The following is a 16990-nucleotide window of genomic DNA, read 5'->3' as shown; positions in this document are numbered from 1 at the left end:
ACATCTGATGGGAGGGTGTTCCACAGAGCGGGCGCCACTACCAAAAAGGCCCTCTGCCTGGTTCCCTGTAGCTTTGTTTCTCACAGTGAGGGAACTGCCAGAACGCCCTCAGCACTGGACCTCAGTGTCCAGGCAGAATGATGGGGGTGGAGATGCTCCTTCAGGTATACTGGGCCGAGGCTGTGCTGTGCTTTGAATATGTGGTATGACTGTGACCACAGAGGCTGGTGGCTCTTGTAGTAGCATTGTTGAAAGGAATATGCTTTTGTCTTGGGGGGGGGGGCAAAGGGAGAGGCTGGTTGGAAGTCCCAAGAAGCTGTACCAGTGCAGAACAGGTGGTGGTAAAAGAAAGATGAACCAAGGGGTAGCAGAGGTGGAGACACATTTTGTTCTCCCCACACAAAAAATACATTGACACCAAAAGTTCCTCACATATATGTTTGCCTTGGCTCCAGCTAGCACATAGAGGCACAGAGCTTTCTACCCAAATATGAATAGGTGGGAGATGTTTCCTCTCCTTCAAAGTGTGGGGTGGGTGTGTGCCCCCCTGACCACTGGTTTCCCCTTTCTTGGTTACACTCCCTGCAGTGGAGGCGGCTGTGTTAGGGCCAATGGAGCACTGCTTCAGCAACTCAGTCTGCCCTAAATCAGTGCCCCCCATCTGCCTTCAGAATAGAGGAAGAGCCTTTTGGATCTTGCTAATGGCCCATCTAGTCTAGCTTCCTGTTCTCACAGCTGCTCAGGTGCCTATGGAAAACCATCAAGCAAGACTCAAGGAAAAGAGCAATCTCCCCAGACGTGGTTTCCAGCAACTGGCCTGCAGAAGCATAACTGCCTCCAACCATGTACGGAGAGCATAGGCATCATGCCTAGTAGCCATCAATTGCCTTCTTCTCCTTTGATAGCTTTCATACTGACAACCAGTATCAGATCGTCAGTTTCATCTCCCTTGGTCTCAATGTTGCCCTTTATGCAACTCAGCAGTGGGGAAAAGGATGGAGACAAAACCAGAATGAGTTGGGCACTGGCTATCATTGGCTCTGGCGCTACCTATTGTTAGGCTCGTTGACCAACCACTCCCAATGTTTGCCAGCCTTCAATGACTCCCTGTGCAACATCTAGGGATAGGGGAGACATCTGGGCCATTTAACACCTTAATACAGACATACTTCATTTGCATGTCCCTAAATGATATTCAAATCTACCAAAATGAGCAGGAAGACGCCATCTAAATTGTGAGTTTTACATAGACAAGCCTTTATTTCAATAGTTGGGAAGCTGTTGAGACATCTAGCAGAGGCAGATGCTTCCCATAATATATTGGCTCAGATTTCTTGGTTGCAATTATTGATTAGGGATGGGTAAATGTATAACACATTGAAGCTTCTGATGAACATGGAAGATATGCTGAAAACAACCTTCTCCAGGCAATTATCCTCCTGAAAGCATCCCAAGAACACAGGATTTGTGTGGTAATCCACTGATGACAAGGCTCCTTTCACAGCTGTACAATCTAAATGGGATTTCACCATTTTTCCCTGGGAATTTAGGGGTGGTTCCTGATACAAGGAAACTACTAAGACTCACTGAAATGATTTCCACTGCTCCCAGAGCCAACCCAAGACCAGTAGGTTCCTCTGGAAAAGTACAAGATAATATCTTCCATTTGATGTACAGAGACCAAGTGGACTGACAGTGTATCTACTTATCTTGAAGCATTTATATCTCATTTTCCTTATACTATATTCCTTATCCTGAGTCAAACCTTTGGTCCCTCTAGTTCAGTATTGTCTATACTGACTGGCTATGGCTCTCCAGAGTTTCAGACAAGGGGACATTCTCAACCATACCTGGAGATGCCAGTAATTGAATCTGGGACCTTCTGCCCCTGCGTTATGGCAGAATCATGTTTTCCATCATTCTCAATCCTGCATGGTCAATGGTCAGGAATGATGGGAGTTGAAGTCCAGCAACATCTGGAGGACCACAGGTTTCTCACCCATGAATTAGGCTATGTTATGTAGGCCAGTCAAAAATAGGTGAAAGGAACATAAGAAGCTGCATTACTTACATATTGTCTACAGTACACTGACTGGCAATGGCTCTCCAACATCCTGTTATCACAGTGGCCAACCAGATGGCCGAAGGAGAAGTCCAGTGTTGGAAACTATTCTTTATAGTTGAAGTTTCCTATGTTTTGATTAGACAGACAGGCCCACCAAGTTCCAACAAAGGCTCCCTCCCCTTTCTTTCCCCTTTTAAAATAAAATAAAATAGAATAACCTTTTTCTTTTTACTTTGATGGGTGGGGAAAGAGGAAATAAGCACTGCTACTCAGACCTCCCTAGTAGCTCAGGAATATTTTTAATTTTTTTGAAGTCCCTATGACAGTTCATCAATATTTTATTATGAATTTCTGCTCATATACATAATTTTGCATGCAACGTTGCCTAAAATACACATTTTCTGGAAAGCAATTTCTTCTGATATAATGAAAATCTTGTATGTTATCATCATAAATTTTTGCAAGTTTATGCACACTTTAGCACAGGGTGTGCAATTTCCCCCCCACATGCTCCTTGGCTGTGGAGGATCTCATTGCAAAATTCAAAGAGATGCAAATTTCTTAGGTTGGCTGTGTTTCAGTTCAAGTAATATTTAAAAAAATGCAAGACACTTATGTAGGTTTTCCTTTAAATGTCAATGGAATCAAATTTATCCCCCATTTATAGCCAGCTCAGCTCTACCCATTAACAGCTTCTTACTGTCAACCAGTGCCTGCTGTCTGAGGCAGCTTCTTCCCCATGCCTTACAGTAGGGATGGTCCTGTTTTTCCCCTCTTTCCTCTGTTCCACCCCTCCTGACTCCCAATTAAACTAAATTCACACTGTACATCTAAAGCACTATGATACCACTTTAAACAGTTATGACTCCCCCCTCAAAGAATTCTGGGAGCTGTAGTTTTTAAGGGTTGCTGAGAGTAGTTAGGAGACCCCATACTACCCTCACAGAGCTACAATTTCCAGAGCTCCCTAGGAAGAAGGATTTAATGTTAAACTGTTCTTTTCTGCATTATTCCTGTGTGCTTTTGTCTGACTGAATTTAGCTCCAATACAGTGGTACCTTGGTTTAAGAACAGCTTAGTTTGTGAACAACTTGTATTAAAAACACTGCAAACCCGGAAGTAGGTGTTTTGGTTTGTGAACTTTGCCTTGGAAGCAGAACATGTTGAGTGTGTTCCATTTGTAAATTGAGTCCCCCACTGCTATGGAAAGCACGCCTTGGTTTAAGAATGCTTTGGTTTAAGAACGGACTTCCGGAATTGATTAAGTTCGTAAACCAAAGTACCACTGTACTTACATAGCTCCACCTGACTCAGAGTACATAGAGAAACAGAGCTACGTGTCGTCGGCATACTGACACCATCAAGCTCCAAAAAGTATAATGGCTTTGCCCTGTGGCTTCATATAAAGAACATAGGGATAAAGAACTGTGCTTTGGATCCCATAATTTCATTTCCGTGGGGTGGAGAAAATGTTCCCCAGTGCCACCTTCCAGAACTAACCTTGGAGTTAGGAGCAGAACTACAATAGCACTGTGCCCCAAACAACCCACACGGCTGTCCAAGTAAGATACCATGGCTGGTGGTATTCAAAACCAACAAGGGATCAAGATAATTTAAGCTAAGGGTTGCCATACATCCTCCTTTTCCAGGACACATCCTCTTTTTCATGGATATGTAAAATGAGAGTCGTCACAGAGATCCATAGTTAAAAGTAGAAGTTGGCAAATGTGTCCCCTCTCACTTTCTCTTTCTCTCACACATAAGAACACAAGAAGAGGCCATCTGGATCAGGCCAGTGGTCCATCTAATCCAGAATCCTGTTTCGTGGCAAGTCCCCTCCCCCATGTGAAATGAAGACACTGAACACAGTATTTAAGGTTAATGGGCATAAAAGGCCACAACTTTATTGATTACAGAATTGGAAGGTATTGGCCTTAGGCATTGGCTCCTATCGACTACCCGGCATGGGGACCGGGAAGGGTTGTCCACAAGCCGTGGGAGTCCTGTTGAAGTACGCCAACTAGGATCCCAACGGGTGTCACTGCTCTGGGGCGTGCCGGGGGCCCTTACCCCCCTAGGTTTCGGACAAGGCAACGCCCCCCGGAGTCCTCTACCGGACTACCCTTTTCTTTTGGGGAAGGTGATGGCGTTTCCTTCCCCCCTTTATTTGCATACCAATTAACCCCTGCCAATGCCTAACTGCCAACACCGAATAAGTTGTGACGATTGCTACGAGGTAGGCGAAAAAACCAAAAGGCTCAACGAGTGCCAACTTGGAAAAATTCCTACCAGGCCCCTTGCGAAGTCCATAGCAAGGTCGAGGCTACCTAAAACCTAAGGGGTGGGTGGGGTGGGAAAAAACCGCTCAGCTGGAAAGGGGGCAAAGAGGGCGGTCCCCGGGCGTGCCTAGCCTTAAATAGGCTAGGCCACGCCTCCCCGGTCTGCCGATTGGCGGGCCGGGTCGCCGACACATCCGGGGATTCCCTGATCTCGTGGGGGCAAAGGCCAGCCCCCGCGTGGGATGTGGGAGGGATTTCTGCCCGCAACCCCATCTCCTCCCAGGTCGGAAATGGCTTTCTCACAGTGAGAAACCAGATGCCCACAAGAAGGATTCAAGAACGAGAGCCCTCTCCCCTCCTGTGGTTTGCAGCAGCTGGATATTCAGAAGCATTGCTTCCTCCAGCTGTGGAGGCAAAGCATAGCTTTGATAGCCACCGATAGCTTTCGCCTCCACACACACATACCTCTTGCACAGCAGATCATAATTAAAGGCAACCCAAATGGTTTCAGTCGCCTGAAATCCTGGCTAATACCAGACTGAAAGGGATCAAGATAATCTATTTCCTCCAAGAACACCAAATAGCCTGCTGCAATGATCTTTGGTTTTACCCTCAACTGCTTGGCAATTGCTGTTACTTCTGGTAATCATTTTCCAAATTGGACTTCTCTTCCTACAAACATTCCAGTTAACACTGGCAGATGGCAAGCACGCTGCAATTTGGGCCCGAATAATTACACCTTCCCTTCTATATCTTTCCAGGTAATTATTACCTGGAGTCCCAGGGCACCCAGCAATTATGAGATGTATCAATTCGTAGTGTCAACACCATCTGTAATAGCGAGTATTACCTGTGGTTTGAGCAACATATTTCCTGTACTTAACTTACGAATCACACTTTCAGTGTGGTCCAAGTGGGCAGAGCTCAGTCACAAAGGTGTGGACCATTCTGGGACTCAGTTGCCTGTGGAGGCATGTACTTGCCTGGTAGCTTTGAGCAAATCAACGCACTTCCAACCACAGTTCATTATCTTCAGAACTGGGAGTCACAAGATGGTTGTCTGGAATGTTGCATGTAAACAAAGCCGGAATAAGGTTTGCAACTGTCCTCACATTTAGAAGATGAGACTTCTGGCAAGATGTCTCAGAGCTTCCTTTACCCTCCACCGTCCCCACCAGGGTTGTGTTTGTGGGATGTGTGTGTGTGTATGTGTGTGTGTGTGTGAAGCTGGTCAGCTCCTTCAGTTGCTATTCTTTTTTGCAATGCTTATTTTATTAAAATGCAAAATAGAGCATAGAACAAAACCATCACAGAAAGCAGGTATGAAAGATCAAAGCAAAGAGAGCCCAGAGACATCAGCAATACATTCCTGACTTTAGATATAATAGAAACTATAGTTAGTCTATAAACAATTTAAGAAACACCATTGACAATGAGAGTTAGTGTGGTTTAGTGGTTAGAGTTCTGGACTAGAATCTGAGAGACCAGGGTTCAAATCCCCACTCGGACATGAAGCTCACTGGGTTGTGACCTTCGGCCGGTCACTCAGTCTCAACCTAAACTATTAAACAGGGCTATTGTGAGAATAAAATGGGGAGAACTATATATGCCAACCTGAACACTTTTGGGGAAATATGGGATATAAATGTGAAAGATGGATAGATAGACGTTTCTTGTTTTCTAGAGTGAGGGGGAGCGCTGTATTTCCAATAAACTTTAGCTTGTGAAACTCTACACCTACTCCTTTTTTATTACCCACAGCCATTTATAGATGGAGGGAAATTGGTTATATTCTGAATTATTGATGCAAATAATAGTAATTTCAAACAAATAAATTTGTTCTTGGTTTTTTGAGGTTCTCAGTTTATATTTTTATTTTTCTGGTAGGGCTGATTCCCATACCTTTGGGTACCCTGAAGAAATATCTGCCCTGGCTAGATCCCTTGAAAATTGGGCTATTGTGACTCTGGCCACATTTAGCACATGAATAACGAACTCTTTACAGTGTAATCTTTTACCATTCACTTCTAAAATGTTTAGGAGAGCCAGCTGTGAGGTGGGTAGTGTGCTACAATTTGTAATTGCATTTATCTCTTAAAACACAGAAAGCCAGGACTTTTGTATTTTTCCACAATCCCAGGGATGTCTATAATCACATACTTGCTGGCATCACCTACAACACTATGGTGAACGTAAAATTTGTAATTAACATAGTTTTAATAGTTTTAATTCCCTCCTCATCTTGTAGAGGAGACAAGGGGGAGTTCCAAACAAGAGTTGAAAACAAACTATAAACATTAATCCATCAATACTACCTGACAGGAAGTATTAAAATTCAAGTCCATGATGTTCAGAGCAGCTATTGAGTTTTGTATGTGGCTTGGACATGTCTTGGTGTTTCAACTTTGCTTGCATAAACAATAAAACAGCACCAATCTGCCACATATTGTTATATTTTTTTCCTACTTGCCAAACCATCTTAAATCAGTTAGCTATTGTAGAACACATTAGCAGCAGCTAGCAAATCAGCAACTACTATCTGAGAAGCTGCAAAATGACATCTTCCCGTCAGTTGTTATTCTGAGAATATAGGAGATTCCTTAAGACTCTCAAGAAAATTTGTTGTAGACCAAGGGTGGAAGCCCTGCTTCGAGAAGTTGTGGAACTCCAACTCCCCTCAACCACAGCCAGTGTGGATAACTGTCAGGTTTGGTGATGACAACTGTAGTCTAATAACATCTGGAGGACCACAGGTTCCCTATTCCTGAATTAGAAGAAGACTGTGCTTTGATGGAGGTGGTATAGGCAGCAAGGTTTAGTTCAAGCATTGGTTTAGTACCAACATAGAGAAGCTGTGGTACTCTGGCTGTGGTTGCACTACAACCCCCACCAGGCCCAGCTTGCATGGCCACTGGTTAGGGGTGGAGTAAGCAATAGGCAACCATCATGACTTGGAGCCATTGATAGCCTCCATGAATATGTCTATTGCTCTGTTAAAGTCTTCCAAGGTTCGTTGCCATCACTATATATTAATGAGTGAATTCCATAGTTTAACTATAATAATAATAATAATAATTTATTATTTATACCCCGCCCATCTGGCTGGGCCTCCCCAGCCACTCTGGGCGGCTTCCATAAAAACCAGAAATACAGTAAAATGTCACACGTTAAAAACTTCCCTGAACAGGGCTGCCTTAAGATGTCTCCTGAATGTCAGGTAGTTGTTTATCGCTTTGACATCTGCTGGAAGGGCGTTCCACAGGGCGGGCGCCACTACCGAGAAGGCCCTCTGCCTGGTTCCCTGTAGCTTTGCTTCTCGCAGTGAGGGAACCGCCAGAAGGCCCTCGGCGCTGGACCTCAGCGTCCGGGCAGACTGATGGGGGTGGAGACGCTCCTTCAGGTATACTGGACCGAGGCCGTTTAGGGCTTTAAAGGTCAGCACCAACACTTTGAATTGTGCTCGGAAACGTACTGGGAGCCAATGCAGGTCTTTCAAGACCGGTGTTATATGGTCTCGGCGGCCGCTCCCAGTCACCAGTCTAGCTGCCGCATTCTGGATTAGTTGTAGTTTCCGCGTCACCTTCAAAGGTAGCCCCACGTAGAGCGCATTGCAGTAGTCCAAGCGGGAGATAACCAGAGCATGCACCACTCTGGCGAGACAGTCCGTAGGCAGATAGGGTCTCAGCCTACGTACCAGATGGAGCTGGTAAACAGCTGCCCTGGACACAGATTTGACCTGTGCCTCCATGGACAGCTGTGAGTCCAAAATGACTCCCAGGCTGCGCACCTGGTCCTTCAGGGGCACAGTTACCCCATTCAGGACCAGGGAATCCTCCACACCTGCCCGCCTCCTGTCCCCCCAAAACAGTACTTCTGTCTTGTCAGGATTCAACCTCAATCTGTTAGCCGCCATCCATCCTCCAACCGCCTCCAGACACTCACACAGGACCTTCACCGCCTTCACTGGTTCTGATTTAAAAGAGAGGTAGAGCTGGGTGTCATCCGCATACTGATGAACACCCAGCCCAAACCTCCTGATGATCTCTCCCAGCGGCTTCATATAGATGTTAAAAAGCATGGGGGAGAGGACAGAACCCTGAGGCACCCCACAAGTGAGGGCCCAAGGGTCTGAACACTCATCCCCCACCACCACTTTCTGAACACGGCCCAGGAGGAAGGAGCGGAACCACTGTATAACAGTGCCCCCAGCTCCCAGCCCCTCAAGACGGTCCAGAAGGATGCTATGGTCGATGGTATCAAACGCCGCTGAGAGATCCAGCAGAACTAGGAAACAGCTCTCACCTTTGTCCCTAGCCCGCCGGAGATCATCAACCAGTGCGACCAAGGCAGTTTCAGTCCCATGATGAGGCCTGAATCCCGACTGGAAGGGATCCAAATGGTCCGCACTGCATGAAGAAATCATTCCTTTCGTCTGACCTGGATCTTCCAACATTCGCCTTCATTGGATGGCCTCACTGGGTTGTAGTATTATGAGAGGGGGTCCACTTTGTCCACACCAACATAATCTCACAGACCTCTATCATGTTCTCTCCCCTTACTTGTCTATTCTCTAAAGAGTTGCAAGCTTTTCAAATGTTGCAACCTTTGCCGATATTGCTCCAGCTCCTTGATAATTTGGGTTGCCTTATTCCGCACCTTTTCCAGATCCCCATCTTCTCAGGGGTCTTCTATGAAGGGAGAATTGAGTGGCCAAATTAGTGGCTTCAAGGCATTGACAGTGACACTATCCTGATGACCACCAACACCGGCTGTGTCTCGTAACCAGTTGTTGATGGTGATGTACAATTTTTCGGGAAGCAGCTTCATGAAGACGAAATGCTGAGTCATGGCACTTTGTCCATGCAAGGCTGAAATATTCGTCATGCAGCCACTGGTATTGTAAAATACTTTGATACGGTGTTCAAGAGAAATGTATGATGAAATTGAGGTGATAATTCATGAATATTAGATTATAAAGGAAAGGGTGTCAGCTCTTTGAAGCAATCGGGGATTTTCCCTGTGGCAATTTATCAGCTCACCATCATACCCCCTGAGAAAAAAAGGAAGTATTAAATATGCTTCCTGCTACCACCAAGCAGTATAAAAAGCCTTTGCTCTAGGCTTCTTCCAAACACTTATCTTAATTTCTGCACTTCTCAGAGAAATAGGTAAGTCCACTAGGATTCTGGAACTGTGGCCATTTCTTCTTATTCTTCTAAGTGTGCCACAGTTCTGCAGGGGTCTGTCAGTAGCTGCTAATTGTTGAGGATAAGTAGGCTCAGGGATTTGCTACATTGTGGCAGGTTTTCAAGCAAATCGGCCTGTGTTGCTTCTTCTTCTTTGCATGATGGAATATTGTAGTGGGTTGGGGTAGTGCAACCGGCAAAAGCTCTCTGGGTCTTACAATATAGGTGAGGAACATGCAGTCTTCCAGATGTCATTGGACTCCAACTCTCCAATAAATGAGAGCAGCAGTCCAGCACCTTCTAGAGTGCTGCAGATTCCTCACCACTGATTTACCAGCATAGATGAGAATGTTTCTTGAATATTGTAATTGGGGTAGAAAGTCCAATGGTAGGTTGCTTCCTTTTCAGTAGAATTCAAAACCTTTGTGGTAGAGGTATGGTTGCCAGTTGTTGCCACAGGTTCCTCACCACTGATTTACGTGCTTAGATGAGATACTTGATTGAGGTTTATCATTGGTCCAAATGGAAGGTAGCTTCCTTTTTGCTAGAACTCACAAGCTTTGCAGTAGCAATAGCAGTGGTGGAGGCAGTTGTTGCCTTCTACACAGCTCTACCATGAAGCTGTGAGTCCCACCAAGAGGAAACTACCAGGCCCTTGGACTATCTATCCTAAAATGTGTCAGGCTGAAGTATTTCTCATTCTTTCTATGAGAGGTCCTTTAAACTGATACCAGCACTATTTAGACCTGGGACCTTCTGCACTTTCTCATTTGGTTAAGGGAATTGCTTATATTGAGTCAGAAGACTGGCTCATCTAAATTGTAGAGTTGGAGGAGGCCATATAGATTTACAAGAACAATTTTCTACTCAATGAGGAAAATCCAGAGCTTGATAATCCAGAATATATTACTGCCCAGCTATGAGTCCCACAAAGAGGAAGTTACCAAGCACTCAGATTATCTTTTCCATGGTGTGCAAGTAGATGGCCTTTTGGTCTGATCCAACAGAGCCCTTAACCTGTGTCTGTCTCAGACTTCTGGGAATTCTGCATAACACTGACTCTTCTTTTAGATCTACCTCTAAACCTCAAAGATGTCTTATGGCCGTCGTTCTGGTATGTGGCAGGATCCTTGCTATGCCCAGTGCCCTCCTTCAACAGTGACCATCCGACCACCACCTTTTGTCCTGACCATCCCAGGGCCAGCTCTCTGTTGCCCTGACCAGCCTTTCTGCATTGAGCAGTACAACCCATGCACTAGATACACTCACGGAAGACCTTCTCTGTATGGCAGTGGTGGCTCCAACATGTCCGACTTCTACTCTCAGCCCCAGCTACCATGCAACTATGGTAGCTGTCAATTCTAAATCAAGACCAAAGAAGGATGTGCATGGAAGAACAATGGGGCAAACAAAAATAAGGAAGAGCTGGACCGGTTCTTACCACTGCCTTCTGAGAGATTGAACACCCAGCATCAGAACTGGCACAAGCAACAACCTGTGGCATCTGAATTGGGAATTATGGAATTGGGAGAAAGAGCCAGAGAGAGATTGCAATATGAACGCCACACTGGGGCCCTTCCCTAAATTCCCCAGTGTAATGTCCTAAGAAGATCTCTCTCCTCCCAAAAAGAAAAAGGAAATGCAACCCTGATTGTGAATGCTCCCATTTCTGAACATGCATTGTATACCCTTTTGGTTTGTGATCTTCTTCCATCCTGTTCTACGACCCTTCTTTTTCTTGCGGGAAGAAAGTATTATGGAACATGGTGTCTTTCAGTCTGTATTCTGTTTGCCCTTTTCACTGAACTATTTGCATCTCTTTGCTCTCATATTAAAATTTCAATTGCATCGCAAAGCATTTGCCTCCGCTTTTTCTTCTGTGGTTGAACTGAAATGTGGTAATGCGTACGGTTCCCTTGTTGCCTCCTGTCCAGGAATTGAGCTGACCTAGACCAGCTTAGCTTCAGCACAGTTGCAGCAGCATCCAGCTCCAAATAATACCTTGGGGCACTCATTCTACATCAGAAGTGTCTTCCAGAGAACCATTAGAAACCCTTAAATAAGTGGAGTTGAACAGTGGCAAGAGAGAGAAAGATAAAAACTTTATTCGCATTAGCCATAGCAACAATAAAACATTACAGTATACGCAGTGCAGTGGAACAGTGGAGTTGAACGGATAACATCAATGGAGACTGCTTTGTTTCACAGAATTGATGCTGTCCTTCAACAACCATTTCCAGCACAGTTTTATTTTGCTAATTGAAGTACTTAAATAGATACAAATTGCACATTTGTATGAGAGATCACAAGGTGGCATACAACCTAAAAACACAGTATTACTTCCAAATTACAGTACAGTGGTACCTCGGGTTACAGACGCTTCAGGTTACAGACGCTTCAGGTTACAGACTCTGCTAACCCAGAAATAGTACCTCGGGTTAAGAACTTTGCTTCAGGATGAGAACAGAAATCGTGCAGCAGCAGCGGGAGGCGCCACTAGCTAAAGTGGTACCTCGGGTTAAGAACAGTTTCAGGTTAAGAACGGACCTCTGGAACGAATTACCGTATTTTTTGCTCTATAAGACGTACCAGACCACAAGACGCACCTAGTTTTTGGAGGAGGAAAACAAGGAAAAAAATATTCTGACTCTCAGAAGCCAGAACAGCAAGAGGGATCGCTGCGCAGTGAAAGCAGCAATCCCTCTTGCTGTTCTGGCTTCTGGGATAGCTGCACAGCCTGCATTCGCTCCATAAGACGCACACACATTTCCCCTTACTTTTTAGAAGGGAAAAAGTGAGTCTTATAGAGCAAAAAATACGGTAAATTCTTAACCCGAGGTGCCACTGTAAAAAGGTTAAATAATAATATCCGCATCAGTAGAAGATAGTTGAGAAGTAATCCCAGAGACTTTGAAAGCCCTGTCAGAATGATTCCTGCTGAGTCTCCACTGGCAAGGAGTTCCATGGGGGAAACAAGGTACACTGAAAGCTTGCCCCCTAGCAGAAGCTAGCTGAACACCAAGGTCATGTGAGACCACCCAAAATCCCCCATCAGAAGACCTCAGCAACTGAGGCAGAGCACAAGGAACCATGTGATCTTTAAGGCTTTCTAAATTAACACAATAACCTGGAGCAAGGCCCAGGTAATCTGAGCAGGTCTCTTGAACTGGAGTAGCATACTCTTTTGCCAGTAGCCTCCTCCTGCGACCAGTTTGTCTTCTGCATTCTGCACTAGTTGCAGCTTCTGCATCAGAAACAAGTGTTAAGGTGTTACAGTAATCAAGTCTTGAGCTTATGAATCCGTGAACTGCTGTGCTCAGGCTGTCTTGGCCCGGCAATCAGATTCTAATAGCAAATTCATTAAATAAATGCCACCCCACCTATGCACATGAAAGGGCTATGAGCAGGCTCAGGGAAACACAACGTGTCTAGAAGAACAAAACAAATTCAGCTGGGTAGATCAAAACAGCCCATTGAGGGTTGAGCATGTGCAGGGGGCACAAAACACAGTATTTGGAATGGAAAACTGGGAGGGGTGTTTAGGAGAATGGAATGGAGTAGCTTATAAGAGGGCATGGTTGGCTGGAACTCTGAGCAACGTCTACTCAATCACAACCAAGGAGGCATTAGTGAACATACATTTTTGGAGTCAGCCTACCTTTGATGAAAGTGAACAAAGAAGCAAATGAGAAATTTTATTTATTAAAACATTCCTTCTGAGCATCCAATTTCAGGGTATCAATGAGGCCCGCATCATATCATCATGTGGCTTAAGGCCCTCGTATTTACGGGACCACCTCTCCTGGTATGCCCTGCAGAAGACCTTAAGGTCCATGAATAATCATAGTTTAGAGGTCCCGGGCCCTAAGGAAGTCAGACGATCCTCCACCGGGGCCAGGGCCTTCTCAGTGATGGCTTCAACCTGTTGGAATACTCTGTCCCATGAGACCAGGGCCCTGCAGGATTTAACTTCCTTCCACAGGGCCTGTAAGACAGAGCTATTCCACCTGGCTTTCAATTTGAATTTAGCCTGATATAATAATAATAATAATAATAATAATAATAATAATAATAATAATAATAATAATAATAATAATAATTTATTATTTATACCCTGCCCATCTGGCTGGGTTTCCCCACCCCAGTGACTCTGGGCAGCTTCCAATAAAACACTAAAATACAATAACCTATTAAACATTAAAAGTTTCCCTAAACAGGGCTGCCTTCAGATGTCTTCTAAAAGTTTGGTAGTTATTTTTCTCTTTGACCTCTGGTGGGAGCGCATTCCACAGGGCGGGTACCACTACCGAGAAGGCCCTCTGTCTGGTTCCCTGTAACTTGGCTTCTCACAGCGAGGGAACTACCAGAAGGCCCTTGGTGCTGGACCTCAGTGTCCAGGCAGAACGATGGAGGTGGAGACGCTCCTTCAGGTTCACTGGATCTTTTATTCCCCTTCCTTCCCTCCCTCTCCACTTTTTACGAAGATTGCCCACTCTGGGACCCACAGCTAATTCTCCCCTGGTCTCCTCGCTGGCCCAAATAGGGCTAATTTAGCCAGCTAACCCTGGTGATCATCTAATGTTTATTGGATGGATTTCCCCCCTAAATTGATTTTTGAATTATGAATTTATTGTTATTCACGTTTTATACTATATTTTATACTGTTTTTTCTTGCATCAATTGAGCGTTTAAAATTTGTTGTTAGCCACCCTGAGCCCGGTTTTCTGAACCTGGAAGGGTGGGGTATAAATTAAAAAATATATATATATATTTATTATATCACCCTTGAGACTGCGTGGCCCTCAGAAATAAAATAGGGTTGCCCACCCCTGCTGTATCATCTTCTGTTCTGATGGCTTACTGTAGCCCACCAGAACATTGTTTGGATCAGTGGAAACAACCTTGTGTGGCAAGACTGTGTCCATCAGTCCTTGTTCTTCCACAGCTTAAACGCAAGAAACCAGAGACACATTGATCGTTTTGATGATTCCTTTGATTTCAATTGCCGAAACCTCAGGAACTGAGAGATTGCATCTCATACAAGAATGTGGCTTTAGCTTGTTATGAGGAAAAGGACCTGTAGGGTGTAGCTTGCATATGCTATTGTTCTGAGGTTTGTGAGCAACTCATGCTCATAAACAGAGCGCTCAATTACTTACTGTAATTAGAAGTTCTTTCCACATGAAAAACATTCAGCTGGGAGGCAGAGCCCTGTCTGAAGATGTATCATGCAAAGTCAGATGCCAGCATCTGAAGTACATAGCTCTTCTTGTTTTAACTAAACTTTAACATTGCTGGTATGTAGTGCTCATGACTGGGAAATGAAATCTGAAAACGTGACTTTTAGGATCATAGTATTTTAGGGTTGAGAAGGACCATCAAGGCCATGCAACTCACTACCACCCTCTGCTCAATGCAAGTATAACACTCCTGAAAGATGGCTGCCCAGAGGCTGGTTGCTCCACCAGCAAACAATTCTTAACAGTTAGGAAGGTTCTCTGGACATTGACCATGGAAGCATAGGCAATTCATCTTGCTTCTGCTGAAATATATGGAATTACAATCCCTAACAGATCCACGGCAGATCACCCAGAGAATGACCTGCAGAGTGACCTACCTTCTCATCACTGTTGCCCTTAAGCAGTCTGGTAGAAGCTTTCAGTTCTCATTGAGAACAATCTCTTTCTTGGGGCTAGAGGAGTACCTGTTCCAAGATTTGTTCATTTTCTGTTGGAAAACATCGACCATAAGCTCTCCAGGGGGTACCTCCCAGAGCATCTCCACCACCTCATTATCTAATACAGTTGTGGATAAATTTTGTCTCCCAATTGTTGCTGAACTACAGCTCCCATCACCCCTGGCTGTTGGCCGTGCTTGCTGGGGCTGATGGAAACTGTAGTTCATCTATTATCCAGAGGGCAAAATGTTCTTCAGCCTTCATGTACAGCAAAATTTGAAAGCAGATTTCAAACCTTTCTACTTGGATGAAATACCTCTGAAATGTCCTGGGAAATTAGATGACTGTCAAGGAGAACCATATTGGTTTTGGTTATGGAGTTTTGCTTCAGAGTATTTGTTTCATACACCTCTACCTGAGATCCACATCAAGCGGTCATGCAGATTGAACCTAGAGGTACTGCTGGCTTTGCCAAAAGTTATTTTGCTGCCCTCAAAACCCATCAACTGCTTCTCCCAATTCAAATAAGGCTGGGCCAAAACCAACCTCTTATACTCTAATGATCTGCAACAGAAACACCTACCCTACAAATTTTAGGTAAAGGGGCCCCTGACCATTAGGTCCAGCCGTAGCCGACTCTGGGGTTGCGGCACTCATCTTGCTTTACTGGCCAAGGGAGCTCACCCTGTCGCGGGGATTCGAACCGCCGACTTTCTGATTGGCAAGTCCTAGGCTCTGTGGTTTAACCCACAGCACCACCTGCGTCCCACCCTACAAATTTTGCAGTTCACCAAATTTTGCAACGCAATTTTGCAACAAAAGAATATGTTCAAAAGCAGTGAAAGGGAGGGGCATGAAAATGCTTTTATGCCTGCAAAAATGAAAAGCAATTGTGCATGCTAGTAAGGGAAATTGTTTCCAAAAACATGTGAAGGAGGAAAAATGCAGACAAATTGCGTGCTTTTGTGAAAATGTGTACTAAAATGCTCATGAATTTCTATGAGGATTTAAAAGCACATCTGAACTGATGCAGAAATATGGAGAACTGAATTGAAGACTGGAGAAATGAGAAAATGAGAGAAACTGACGGGACGGAAATAAACCCATGTGTTGCCAAATGTCATTCCTGCAAGATTCCAATGCAAACAGTCTGTTTCATTATCTACCTTTTCTTTCCTACATTTCTGCCCTCTTTCGCCACTTCTCTCCTCCTACTGAAACTCACTGGGGAAAAACTTATGGGAAAGGGGAAGACCAGCAAGAAGCTATAAAGAGACTTTAGTTATAGGATCCAATGAATGTCAGGAACCAGCAAAATGGAGCAAGCAAGTCCAATTGTTTTGTTTTGTTTGACAAAGTTCCCTTGAAAGTCCTTGGATAAGAATCCTGACCCCAAACATGAATAAGTCCTTGGATAAGAATCCTGGATCTTGGATAAGTCCTTGGATAAGAATCCTGACCCCAAACATGAATCTCCAAGTCCATCATGTAGTTTTGCTGCAGTCAAAACAAAACACACTGGAATATTACACAGGGAAAGAGGAAGGAAGGCTAATGGGGAATGCGTCCCTGGGGATGAAGGAAGAAAGCCCACTTCTTCCGAAGCCTGGTGTGTTCAAGGTTTACTCTCAGCAATCTTTAGATCTGGGACAGGATGTGCCAGAGCAAGGGAGCAGGGAACAGCCTTTGCTAAGGCTGCTGCTAAGGCGGAAGGCAAGTGGGGGCAGCCCAGCCCAGCCTGTGATGCTGATTGTTGATTGCAGTATAATAGTTACTTATTAAA

At 44.7% G+C, this 16990-nt stretch overlaps 1 long non-coding RNA gene across 1 annotated transcript; it reads left to right on the top strand.

Moving 5' to 3' along the window:
- Nucleotides 1-9296: 9296 nt before the first annotated feature.
- Nucleotides 9297-11385, top strand: LOC308575293. The gene is made up of 2 exons (XR_014002736.1): nucleotides 9297-9512; nucleotides 10602-11385. It is a non-coding gene; the product is annotated as an uncharacterized lncRNA (long non-coding RNA).
- The last annotated feature ends 5605 nt before the right edge of the window (nucleotides 11386-16990 follow it).

The sequence above is a fragment of the Podarcis bocagei genome, assembly GCF_964188305.1.
Source record: "Podarcis bocagei genome assembly, chromosome: 16".
NCBI lineage: Eukaryota > Metazoa > Chordata > Lepidosauria > Squamata > Lacertidae > Podarcis > Podarcis bocagei.
Note: the sequence above shows the minus strand (reverse complement) of the source record. Positions and strands in the feature narration are given on the sequence as shown.